This window comes from Vidua chalybeata, chromosome 2 (assembly GCF_026979565.1).
Source record: "Vidua chalybeata isolate OUT-0048 chromosome 2, bVidCha1 merged haplotype, whole genome shotgun sequence".
Lineage (NCBI taxonomy): Eukaryota > Metazoa > Chordata > Aves > Passeriformes > Viduidae > Vidua > Vidua chalybeata.
The window spans coordinates 61,689,794-61,703,888 of NC_071531.1; positions in this window are offsets into that span (position 1 = coordinate 61,689,794).

Here is a 14,095-nt window from a genome sequence, read left to right on the forward strand (position 1 = left end):
ACTGTGGGCTCCCATGCTCTCTGAGCTTGGTGCTTGTCTAACACAGCCTTTTAGGACTTAGTAATGAATTTTGGTTTAATTTTCTAGAAGAATAAAAGTCTGTGTTCATAGCTTTCAATCCTACTCTCCAAAAGTCTATGTGTGTGCTTATGCTGAGGTGAGATAAATTTCACAAATAAGAGGTAAAGATGCTTTCCAAGTACAATTAATGCTTGGGAAAGACGAAGATAACAATACAGGGAAAAAAAGTTTCATCATAAACATCTCAAATACATTATCCTTGTTTTTGTTGATAAAAAATTTACCATGCTGGAAGAAAAGCATTAAAAAGTAGCTATTATGGCATTTTTTCTGAATATTTTGACTTACTTAGCCCAAAGCTCTGTGATTTTGATGGAAACAGCATACTGGGGAAAGAAAACCAGCTTTTTATATTCAATTCAACTCTCTTCATAGGCATTTTTTTTTTAATTGCAGCTCATAGATACAGACAGCTTGTGAGCGTCTCTACATGACAAAGTTCTCTATTTCACTGCTTGGTTTCATACATTAGCATCAGAGGTCAGTGGTGGCCATATGATGTAGGGAGCCCCTGTCTGGGGAAATCAGAGGAGGTGGAATCATCATCACTGGGGCTGGAGGCAGCAATCTGTTAATTTTATTCCTATTTATGGAGTTAATTTTATTCCCATTTTGCTGTTATGATGTTGTGTTTTGAATTTTGTATGTTAATAGTGTTGGTAATAATGTTGGATTGAAAGCTGTCCAGGGACCATGGCTTGGGAACTGTCTGGGCATTGGTTGGAAAGTGGGGAGGAATTGCATTGCACATCACCTGTTTTGTATATTCTAATGCTTTTATCATTACTATTACCACTATGATTTGCATCCCTTTCTGTGTCGTTAAACTGGGTGAGCAAGTGCCTAGTTGGTGCTTTTTTACTGGTTGGGGTTGAACTGTGTCAGGACCTGACAAATTCAAATTTAGCTGTGTGGAGAAGGGATAGGAGGGAGAGCATGTTCTTTAGCATGACAAATGAGGGATTAGAGGTGCACTATAGGGCTTCATGCCTGTTTTTACCAGTATATGACATTAGGCAAAAAAAAAGTCTTGGGCAATAGAATTCACTTATCCACATTTCTAAGTAAGCTATCATTAACCCAAGGCACTTCTAAGGAATTAAAATGTGGTAAGAATATTCCCAAAAGGTTATTTTGATGTGAACATCTTGCTTGCAGGACAGGTTGGATTTTGGCATCTGGCCTTAGTGCCATGGAATAGTCCAAGGCCCATTTAATTTAGATGGTAGTGTAGAAGGAGTATGTTTCCAGCTAGAAACCCACCATTCAGCAATTACTGCGGATGATCCCAGCTCAGGTCAGTCATACCTAGAGGTGTTGAGAATTGTGTCACAGTTGTGTCATGAGCCACACCAATACCTGTCACCTTCATACCTTGGCTTACCAGCTTCCCTTGCCCCTTTACACTTTCTCTGTGCAGCCAAAGACCTGACCTCACCACTATTGTATGGTAATGATATTGCACCCTTTAACCTCTCTGAGTCTTTCCAAGTCTAATTTGCAAGGCCTGGAGAAATGAATTGTGGGCTGATGGTTTTCAGTCAGCATTGCATATAGATAGTCACTTAAAAGGCTTAGCAATGTGATCCCATTTGTTCAAGAGGATTGAGCTTGCATAGATATAAATACCATTTACTCTGAAAGAAGTTGACTCCTCTGGATGAAGTTCTTAAGAATCTGGTGACTTATCATCCCTTCAACATAGAGGTCAAGCATGATTACTTTTTGCATCTGTGCATTTGTTTGCAGCGTAAGGCATGATCTGTCAAATGGTTTTTCATACTTTTTTCCAGCTAAGAATGCAAGAATAAACTCAAAGTTGCTAACACATCTAAGTAAGCCATTAACAAGGCTAATTATATAATTGCAAATAGAAGTTCTTTGAATCCTATTTGGATATGTGTGCTGCTGATCAAGTATCATAGACAGTAGCAAGGTCAGACTGAGTTTAATTTCAGATGTGCAAATAAGATAAGCCTGTGAGAGAAAGGAGAAGGAAGAGGTAGGAAGGAAGTCTGCTAATAGGCAAGTTTTTTTCTGGACATCAATGAGGTTTATAATGTAGATTCACTATTCTGTTACTGAGGTATGAAAGTTACTTCCTAGCCTCAGTAAAGTAAACCATATTTAGCAGCAACTGTTGAAAGGTGCATGTGCCTGGGAAGTGACCAATATTCTTTGTGAACGCAGTTTGCTTGCAGTACTCTGGGTTGCAGGGTTAGTCTTGTATTGTACTTGAAGGACTAAATCTGGTTCCTAGATTACTTCTGTGAAAAAAACTGAGTAGTAAAAGCCGTCTAATTCACTGTTTTGCTAGAAGGTATTATCTGAGAGTAGCTGATAGGAATTCAATTTACTTTTAGATAATGTTAAATTAACTATTACTTTTTCAGAGCAAGAAGAGAAAAATCCAGTATTGCTACTGTGCTCTAAAATATCCTATTTCCTTTTGTGGGACATTCAGCTATATCTTTTGCTTTGTTGCTCTCAAAATTAGATTATTTTCTCTGGTTTTAATATTAGTACTTGCTACAATTTTCTCATGAGTATTCTGCTAAAAAAATTATTTGTTACAATATTATTTACTAATGTTGCTGTGTAATGGGTTTACATGGCAAGATTTTGGTACTGGGGGGACATACAGGGATGGATTCTGGGACAAGCTGCCAGAAGTGTCCCCCATGTCTGATGGAGCCAATGCCACCTGGCTTCAAGACTGCCCCACTACTGGCCAAGGCTGAGCCCGTCAGCAAGGGTGGTAACACCTTTGGGATAATGTATTTAAGAAGTAGCGGGGAAAGAAAAGACAACTTCAGCAGTAGAAGCACTGAGAATATGTGACAGAAACAGCTCTGCAGACACCAAGGTCAAAAGAGAAGGAAGGGGAGGAGGTGCTGCAGTGGCTGGAGCAGAGATTTCCCTGCAGCTCAAGGTGCAGACCACAGTGGAGCAGCTGTGCCCTTGAAGCCCATGGGGGACCCCACGCTGGAAGCAGTTGGATACCTGAAGGAGGCTGTGATGCCCTGTGAAACCCCTCCTGGAGTAGGCTTTTGAAAGGACCTCTAGCCCCATGGAGAGAAGAACCCACACTGGAGCAGGCTTTTGCAGGATTTGTGGACCCATGGAAAGAGGAGCCCACACTGGAGGAGGTTTGCTGGCAGGACTTGTGAACCTGTGGGGGATCTATGCTGGAGCAGTCTGTTCCTGAAGGACTGCACACCATGGAAGGGACCCACGCTGGAGCAGATTGTGAAGAACTGCAACCTGCAGGAAGAACTCGTGTTGGAGAAGTCCATGGACAACTGCCTCCTGTGGAAGAGGCCCTACACTGCAGCAGGGGAAGAATGTGAGGAGTCTTCCTGATGAGGATGAAAGATTAGCAGACATAATGTAATGAACTGACCATGGTCCCTATTTTCTGTCCCCTCTCTGTGGGGGAGGAAAAAAAGAAATCAGCACAAGTGAAGTTAAATTTAGGAAGAAATGTGAGGTGTGGGGAATATTTTTTAATATTTGGTTTGATTTCTCATTATTCTGCTTGGATTTGATTGGTAATAATTTAATTTCACCAAGCTGAGTCTATTTCGTTTGTGCTTTGCTGAGTGATCTCTCCATATGCTTACCTCAACTCACAAATCTTTCTTTATATTTTCCCTCCCCCATCCAGCTGATTCTATCCAGTGAATAGAGCAGCTTTGGTGGTCATCTGGTGTCCAGCCAAAGTCAGCCCACCACATGATGATGTGCTTCTAAAAGTTGCACCTAATAAGTGGAGCACTGTGTCTACTGCCTACTGAACTGCATTTTAAACTAGTGGATAATTATGTTAAGAATGAGATTCGTACAACATAAAACATACGGCTTGCTTATGCTTGAAGGTTTAGCAGAAGCTTCATCTGAGGTTGGGTATGCTGACTTTCTCCGTGATAGCAGTGGAAATACTTGATTTATTGACTCATAAGGGTGGCAGGACTCTGAGTCATGCATGTATTTCCTTACTTGCCTGATGCACCTTCAGCTGCAGTAGCTGTAGAGGAGTAAGGTAGTTCTTTCTTGGTCTCATGCCTTGTTTTGGGAGTGGAGTGCATTTGGGAATGAATTATTTGGAATGAAGCCCAACACCATGGCACTCGCTGCAGACAGAGTCGTCTGCACAGACAGAGACACATCTGATATAGCTATTGGAATAGGACTGAATGTTTCTGAAATTAGACTAAAATGATCATAACAGCTTCTATTGTCAAAGGCAGCTGTTCTGTCTATGCTCCAGAAAAAAAAAAAAAAAAAAAAAAAAAAAAAACCAACCAACCAACCAACCAACCAACCAAAAAAAAAAAAAAAAAAACAAAAAAACAAAAAAACAAAAATAACAAAAAAAAAAACCAACAAAAAACCCACAAAAAAAAAACACACAAAAAAAACCCCACCAAGAGAGTGGAGTGGAAAGAAGATTAGCTGTCAGTATGTAATATTAAGACTCTCTTTTCAGAGTTTCAGTGTCTTTAGTAGTATGGTAGCAATTTCTGAGGTGCTTGTGTTGTAAGATAATTAACTGCAAACTACATTGAGAAGCAAATCAAGAGAATCAAGAGTGAAGCCTAAAATATGAGGCAATCTGAATCTTAACCTTAAAGTTTTCAAAGCTCTGACTTATAAACAAATATGGGGACTTCAATCCACTGGTCAGGGTCACAATAGACAACACCACCCCACCACCTCAGATCAGTAAAAGACAATTGAATGTTTTTTTTCTTGCTCAAGGTTTGTATTTTCAAATACAGTGCACTGTAGCAACTCTGCTGAACAGAAAGACAGAGACAAAAGTGGTAAAAACGGCAGAAAAAGAATTACCATAATATTCTCTAGGATGTGAAAAGACACTGTGTGACAGAGAAGATGTGCAGGAACTCAGCAGTGGGATGTTTTTGCAAACTGGGTTAGAAAAGACCAGAGCAACATGTGAGGAACATGACACACATCCATTGAGACATATTTCTCTTTTGCAACATCACAAACACATTTCCTTCTATCAACTGGTTGACTTTTGGGAGAGAACTGTAACTTTAAGGGTGTGTCAGTCAGGTAAGGGACAGAAAGAGAGGCAAGATTCATCAGAAAGTTGGGGAACCTCTAGGAAAAAAATTAAACACTTCTATTTTAATAGCTGAACAAAGAGGACAAAATGGGAATAGTTCTTGGAGTCAAAAGTCCATACCCTTGGAAGGGAAATAGCAGTACTTACTGTTACCACATGGAAACTCTTACAAAGAAAGAAAAAGTGAAGAAAATTATCCATTTTATGGGAATTATGTTAGCAATATACACTTATCTGATGGGATGGTAACAAGTGCCACCAGCAAGATACATTTTTGCCATTACTGTAAACTGATTGTTATTCTAGATGGGAAAAATCTGCATGCAATGAAATCTGGGTGAATCCATATTGGCTGGATTGCAGAGCCTGGATCTTCTGGAGATCAAGAATCCCAGAAGGTACTCCATCACATAGTTCTAAGAAAATACTGTTTCCTTGACATCACAGCTTCAGGAATGGTGTTTGTCTCCCTTTGCACAAAATCCTATCAGAAAAGAGGAAAATAATTTTGACTGATATAGTAATGCAAAATTCTTTGTGTAGAGAAAACAGCTGTTTGTTAGGGGAGATGTTCAGGGGCTAGCAAATTTAGAGCTTCAGTATATATGCCCACACATATTTATCTTGGGACTATGCTACTTTCTTCCTGTATTTTTGAAACTGTAAATAGTAAATTCATGAGTGTTCACTGGAATTCTACTAATAGGAAGAGAAAGTGCATACTCTTCCAAGATCAGTACCAACTTTGGAAACAGGTTAGTGCAGTGCATGTCTGTGGCAGGAGGTGATGGGTTTATGTATTTTTTAAAGAAATGGTTATATTTTTTTTCTTCCGTTTAACTTGAATTTTGTTTCTCTAGCAAAGGACATCAAAAAGATGTAGCTAGTGACCTTTTGGAAGCTGCTTTTTTCTATAGTCCTGCTTGAGTGTGGTTTTTAGTTGAGCTGCCCTTCAATTATAACGAGAAGAATGAGATAATTAATATAAGCTTGCTCCTTCTCCCTTCCAACTAAATAACAGGTTTATTTATTTTATCTGTGTTGGTACTTATTAAAACACATTCCTATTCCTTAAGCCTCTGGGTTCATTTACATCTTTAGAAACATAATTAAACTTCAGTCATCCATAGCTGTCTGTCCACATTTGAAATTGCCAGAAGACAGGCATTAGATTAATAACTTGCAACAAGTTATATCAGAGGGGGAAGCTGACACCGTTCCTGAGATGGACTTTGTCTTAAGCATGGAGACCTCTCCATGTCCACGTCCGGCAGGGAGTTTGTGTGGGCAGGGGGGAGGATATAAAGGGTGACAAAAATGTGATTTTTGGTTTCCAGGCATGATTATTAACTTTGCCTGTGTCAGCTGGACACTTCTGAATGGTATGATTTTTAAAGAATACGTGGGAGGCATTCTTTAAAAATAGAGATCCTTTAATGTTTTGCAAAACAGATACTTTGAAATAGAATTACTTGGTGTGATTTACAGAAAATTTGAACCACACATTTGTAGGATTTTTGCTTGTTTGTTCTTTTCTGCATAAATAGTGTGTTTATTTTCCCTCCAGCATTTTTTGAATGAAGAATTCATGAATTTATTAAAATGTTGAAATGGAATAAGTAAAAGTATTATATGTAGACATCTAAAAAATGTGTATGCACTGTATAGCAACACAGGCTGTCATTTTAAAGTAATGTGCTACACAGAAAAGGGATTTAAATTAAACCTTCTCTCCATTACTTTAATGGATGTTTTAGAGAACATGTATTGCACTGCTTCTCTCTTTTTTTCTTGATATCTTTTCCCCATTTTCTTTATTCATATTTTTTCCTTTTTTCCTTTTTTCCTTTTGTGTTTTGTGTCATTCCTTCTAATTTCCTGCCTTACTCTCTCTCTCCTTTAGCAGAGTTTGTTTTTCTTTTTCCACCTTTCCAAATTTCTGTTCAGCTCCACCAAAGACTCTCAGGGCTAATCTCCTGTGTGTCCCTCTAACACCCCCTTGACTCAGGCTATTCCTCTGCTTTCTAATACTCGTCCTTCTACATCTTCTTCCTGTTTTCCTCAGTCATCTTCCTACTGTTTTTTCTTTCCTGTTTTCATTTATGTGTTAACACATCCATGAGAAATTTCTTATTGTGACAAAAAAAAGTCTCTCCTCTGTCTCTCCTAGCTATCCCTGGCTTCTGCTCTTGGCCTCAGCAACAGATTTCTGGGGGAAAACCTCTGGCCTGTCCTGTTGGAAATGGTTTCTGGCAAAACGGTGTGAAACAGTCAGAGCAGGCCAGTGAGTGATTGTCATCAGGTACAGTAAAGAAGGATGTGAACAAACCCATGAGTGAAAGGGGCTCTGAAGGAAGAAGTTCCTTTGAGACCTGTCTGACATCAAGCAGATAGAAAGGGGATGTTTAACAGAAGCTGGCAATGTTTAACAGAAGCAAGAGGTCTTCTGGGACCTCATCCAGCCCCAGCTCTCAATGATACAAAAATATCTTGACTGTATCTCAAAATACAGGCAATATTGGTTATTTTTAAAGACCAGACGTGTCTTAGGGACAAAAAAAAAAAAAAAAAAAAAAAAAGACCTATGTGGTTCACACAATTTAAATCAAATAATGATTGAAGTAACTTGTTGTTTTATTAATGATGTAATTAACTGCCAATCACTAAATTTTACACATGGGACAGCATCAGCTATACAAAACAATAGCACACTTCCAAAATAATAATACATGTATAAATTTCTAACCATCTTTCTGAAGGAATCCTTAAAAAAAAAAAAAAAAAAAAACTAAGCTAGTTTTGCCCTCACCCTGCCGAGCTGTACATATTCTCCCACCCAGCCCATCCGCACCCATTGGGTTGTGAGGACATTCTGAGAGTGCAGGTTCCTCTGCTCACACACCTCTCGTGCTAGAGATGCTGCTCTCTACAACCCACCTGCTGTGAAAGCACCCTGGCAGTTAATCTATGGCCCCTGAGGTGAGGGCTCCTGCACATTGTACCCAGTATTGTCAGTCCAGTGGCTGGCTGCTCGCTGTGTGGGATGGATGGGAGGGCTGCTCTGTAAGGCTGTGGCAGAGGTGACCATGCTGGCTGGCAGCTCCTGTCTCTGCCAGACCAGGTTTTGTCTGGCCCTCTGTTTCCAATCTGGCATCTTTGCCCCATGTTAGAGATCATCTCATTTCCCATTTATTGCTTTTCAGGTTGATTTCTTCTTTATATCAAAAGTCAGTGTAATTCCCTGGTTGCTTTTTAATCTGGATGCTGGCCATTTTCCTCTTTAACCCCTTTCTCAGAAGCTACAGGATTAAGTACAAAGAATATACATCAGAACATTGTTCCACCCACACTGACCAGCTTTGCTAACAAATAGGATTAAATGGCTTGGTTAGTATCTCTGTAGTCTGCCACATCATCTTGCTCTGAGCTGGCTTTTGAGACTGCTGCATTATTCTGTGTAAACAAGCAGACACAGAAAACTCTTGCAAACAGGAAAGCAAAAATTAATAAAAAACCTACCCATGAGGAATGCCTGTGAATAAGGGAGGGCTAAAAGCACATTGGATCTCTGGGGAAAGCCTGCAGCATTGCTCTATAGTTTGTAAGGAAAGCCAGTCAGAGCTTTTGCAGATGAGGTCTCTATTGAATCTTATGGTAGTTTTTCAGCTGTGTAACCCATTACTCTGCCAGATATTTTTGTGTCTCTGGAAGACTTCCCAGAAGAGGGCATGTGCCTGCATTTCAGTCTGGCATCTTAATTCAAACTCTCTTTCTCTCCAGAGTGTCTGTCTTAAAGGCAAATATGGAACAGGTTGGTGTTAATTACCACTGGTCACCATCTGAAGATGAAAATATATGTGGGGACAGATTTGAATGAGAAATAAGCAGCAGCAGTACTTTAAAAGACATAAAGAACAATCAGACCTCTTTTGCCAAAGCTGTAACTTGGTATTACTGAAGGGTAGCATTAGATAAGATTAAGTTATATATCTATAAATCTATATCTATATCTATATCAGCTGATGATTTTTTAAAATACTTCTACCAGCTAGGCAATTATACTAAAGTCTAACTGTTGCTAAACAAACATCCTTGATTTTCAAATGTCTACTGTTCTATATTTAATATTTGCAAAGGAAGAAAATGCAAGGTCTGACCCCTGAATAAAATTCCTGCTTGATAAAAAGTTCCTGTTTAGGAATGCACCCAAACTTTCCAAGAAAATAGGCATTTGGTATATATGAAGAATAATTAAAGTCAAATGAAAATGAGATGTTTATATGCTCAAGGACACCAGAAAGAAAGCCGAATTCAGAATTGTGTTATTTAGTCCCATAGTTTCCCTGTATTAGTAACAATATGAATAGCAGGAAAAAATATCTGAGTGGGGTGGAATTTTTGCAGAGAAAAACAAAAAGCAATCCAGACATTCTTTGTAGTATCCTTTTTTCTCTTAGAGGAACAGACAAGGGAAACTTAGAAAATGATTTGGCTGAGAAAGATGAGGATTTCTACAATGTTAAGCTTTAGAAGAAGTTAAGAAGTTAGGGAAGTTAAGCTTTGAATAAATTTTAAAAGATAGAGCTTTCTGTACATATGTAACCAATAAGGCATCTTGCACTGGAACTCAATGACAAAACAAGTGAATTGCCAATGAATTGTTGAAACCTGCAAAACAAGACAAAGTTGGAGGTCGTCTGGAAGCTGAAGAGATTCCCAAGAGAGGCATGGATTAAGATGTCAAGGGTACCTACTGACTGGAAGGGAAACAAGATGCTTTCTAAACTGAATTCTGCAGTTCACTGAAGTCTGAAACGTCAGGAGTTGTCACTCAAAAGGGAGAACTGGGGCTGCTGAGGTAAGATCTTGTCATCCTTGAAAGGAGCAGAGCCAGCCAGCTAAAGGAATGAAGATGTGTTTGAATTGGATCAGCTGTGCAACCAGCAGGAGAGGCAGTGAGCAAATGTTGACAAATTCCATATGTTCAGCTTTTCAGGTAAGGTAATTTCATCCCAGAATCTGGACAGCAGTGACAACTGATGAATTTCGAAATGTTTTTGAGAGAGTGATTTGGGATGATTTTGAAGACACTGCTGGCATTCTTCTGCCATTTTTTTCCCCCATCAGTCACAACTGTCAGCAAAATTGTGGATTGAATTCCCAGAAAATAAATAAATAATTTTCCCAATGGAAGATTAATAGCTGGCTATATGGCAGGAAAAGGAAAACTTCTAATCTGGAAAGAATGCATGTATATGCAATGTAGACCACTTATGTACCCCAGGACAGTCCTGTATTTATTTGATGTATGTTACACCTGTGAAATTTGTTAGGTGGATAATTTTAAACATTTAAATGCCAAAAAATTTTGCTATTTCATTATGAAATTCAGATATTTCATTGAAAATATTGGGAGAAACCTCAAGAAAAATGGTTAAATTTACTTTTAAATGTTTCCTCAGAACACGGCTAGTTTGTAATTGCCTCCATTTATTTCATATGAATGCATTTATTTCCATACATATATGCACAAATACAGCCACATATGTATAAATAATACCTCAAAATCATCTATATCCAAATTGATGAACTTCTTGGGTAGAGAAGAAGTAATTTGTCGACACCAGAACATGCTGCCTTGGTGTAAAAAAAATATATCAGGCATTTAGGCACTAATGGTTTTACTACAAGAGTGTTTGGCTGCTTTTCTGCCATAATGACCAAAGATAGCTGACCAGCTCTGCAGCAGGTCCCAGACCTTTTCATCAGCAGTTAACAAAGGGATGGACTGATTTCTAATAGGAATGGGGGAAACGACTCATGTCTGTTAGCTCCATAGGGCATTTCTGGTTCTATAAACTGGTTTGAAAGGATGGAAATATCCCAGATAATGGCACATTAGTATGGCACAGTGCACAAGCTAACGAGCCTTGCCTCTTGGGGGAATCATTAGGCTGAGGGCAGTGCTATTTTGACAGTGTCATAGTTAACTCAGTGGTGCTGGTTTGGTGGGAGGGGGTGAAGTCCCTGAACCATCCTATATTGCTGCATGGAGTGCACTGGCTTGGAGTACCTCTAGTTCTGATGCTTAGGTAATCTAAATTAGGTTAAATTAAATGTTTACCAAATTAAGTTAAATTAAATTGCTTCTGAAATTGTCTGTTGTTATATATTGGATCCAGTTTCTAGACAAGACAATGGGTCATTCCATGGACTTCTCTAAGTTTTGTATCAGCCTTCAGACATTTTCATGTAAGAGAAATAGCAACAAAGTGGGAGAAGGAGGAGAAGGAAGCGTAGACCAGCCTGACTTGGCACATTAGGAAATTTAGACAGATACTGAAATAAAAACACTCTGTCTTATCTTCAAAGGCAAAACAGAGTCAAGGCTCAGTTATGACAATCTATCCAGAGAAAGCTGCAGGGCTAGTTAGATGATGAGAGACTGATTTTCATGAAGAAAGATTTATGAGCTGACAAGAACACAGAATCATTTTAGAGAGCAGTGCAAAATGTGCTGATTTTTCCAGATATTTCCCTCTAGCTATATAGAGACAGGAAGGATGTCCTACAGAAATGTATGTTAGCTCAAGAGATCCCACCTGAATTTCTTGTTCTGCCACAATCTTTTTGCAAAAACTTGAACAAATCTCTTTTTGTTAAATCCACAAAGGTTGCTTTTCTTAGTGCCAGTTCCAGTCTCTTGCTTGCACTGATCTCCAAGCCATAGCATTTTTTATCAGTGGATGCTGGGCACTTTCAGAAGAGCACAGTAGCTGATCACCTATATGGATTTCAGTTTCCTTTTGTTTCAATGCCTCCTGAGTAAGAAAGGGAATGAGGTGCTAGAAGTTACCCTGTTATCCAGGCTAGCTTTGTTATCCAGGCTAGTTCTGGACAATGGTTTGGAATTATATGCTTTTTTGGTTTGTTTGGTTGTTGTTGTTGTTTTGGTTTGGTTTTTGTTTTGTTTTTGTTTTGGTGTTTTTTTTTTTTTTATTTTCCGAAGGAGGGTTTAGTGCAAAGTTTTTTTCCAGTTGCTGTCCTTTCCATGTTGCAACAGCAACATTGTTATAGTTCAATGAGTGGTTCAATAAGTGCATTTAAAGAGTGTGAGACTACATAGGTAGCAAAGGTAAGCAGCTGCTTTTCTACCTAAAAGTGGTAAAAACACAGAGGTGGTAGAGGTTCAATTCTGAATAACTGAGTCTCAAGGATATTCTGTATTGCACAGCACAGTGTCACAGCCTGCCTACCCAGGCTGCCTCATTCTGAGGGGAGGCAGATGTTTCAGCATACTAACAAGCCTGTCATGAGTGCCACTCTCACGTGGCTACAGAGGTGTTCAGAACTGGCTTAACTCATAGGAAGCCAGCCTGGGACCTCTGTCATGTGCAGTGTATATGGAGATGCTCAGAGGTATTCACAATGTGCAGATCAGCGTCAGCTCGGGCACGGCAGATTCATGGTGACTTAAGGGAACGTTTCATTAATTTGAAGCAATTATACTTTGGCTGGACAACTGGTCTCTAAACCCTCATTATAAGGCTCCTATACCCACTTAAGGGACGAGGAATTGCTTTGTAAATAGAGGCAGACAGGTCCTTGGCTGTGTAAATCAGTGCAGCTCCCTTTAAGTCAATGAAGCTATTCTAATACACTCAAGGTGAGAATCTGACTCAAAGACTAATGAAAGAGAAGTGACACCAAGAATGAGATTTTTCTAAGGCTCTCAACATTAGTCTGCCTCTGTGCCTGTTTCCTCTGAAAGTAAAAGACTTATTAAATTCTGAGGGAACAGATGCCAAGCTGAAAACTAAGAAATCCCATCGATCAGACAAAGAGTGCTACAGATTGCACTCTGGTGAGAGGTGACTGACTGTGTAGGTTGAGCAGTTTGGTGCAGTACATTTTGGTCAGCAGCGAAAAAATTGAAAAACTCTGGTCCACTCAAAAATCAGGAGAGGAAAGCCAAAACAGACAGGATAACCAAAACCCAGTATATTTCCACTGCATTCCCAAGTACTGAAACAGAAAAGCTACAGAGCTTTAGATTCTCCCAGGACTCCAAGATGTAGTATCTAGCCAATGTCAGAGTAGCTTTTTGGATATATGGTTCCATGAGGAATTGTTTAAGGCAAAGCTGTTCAGTGTTGATGTTAGACTATATGCCTAAATCATGTGAGTAGGAGGAGACAGGGCTTGTTTTGAGAAGGGCAGTGGGATGATGTCACTGAAATGGTCAATATCTTTGCTGACCCATAGTGGAATCAGAAAATGTTGGATTAATTGACCTTCACTGTCCTTGCTGTATTGGACCTAATGATAAACAAATGGCAGTACAACATAAATAATTCAAAGAATTTAATTAAAGAAAAAATGTTAAGCAGAGGAGCCAAAAATAATACTTAAGCAACACTCCTCTCAGACAATCTTTTGTGTAATGATACAAGAAAAGAAATTTAAATTCATAAATTCACTTCTAATAGAGCAGGGAATGGGTTAATGTAACTGGAGAAGATAAATGTCAGGATAATTTTTTAAGTGCGTTATCTGTTAATAGCACTGAGCTGATGTGTTAGCAGAACAGCACTGATGTGTGTTAATGCAACTTGATCAAGCTGATTATATAGCAGCATAAAGACATTTTGCTTATCTGCAGGCCTCATCATCATTCATTTTCAGTATGTTTGAACTGACTACACTACACATCAGTAGTTATATTCTATATGCAGTAAAATTGCCACATTACATGTTTGCAATGATATATGTATATATAATTGCTTCCTGAGGACAGGAAGCTTTCCATCATTCTTCGGCTGTGCAAGTGTTTTCACTGTGAAAAGAGTTTCACACAGGAAACATTTCATTTGTCACAACTATTCTTTTGAATCAAATTGTTATGGTTAATTCATCAAT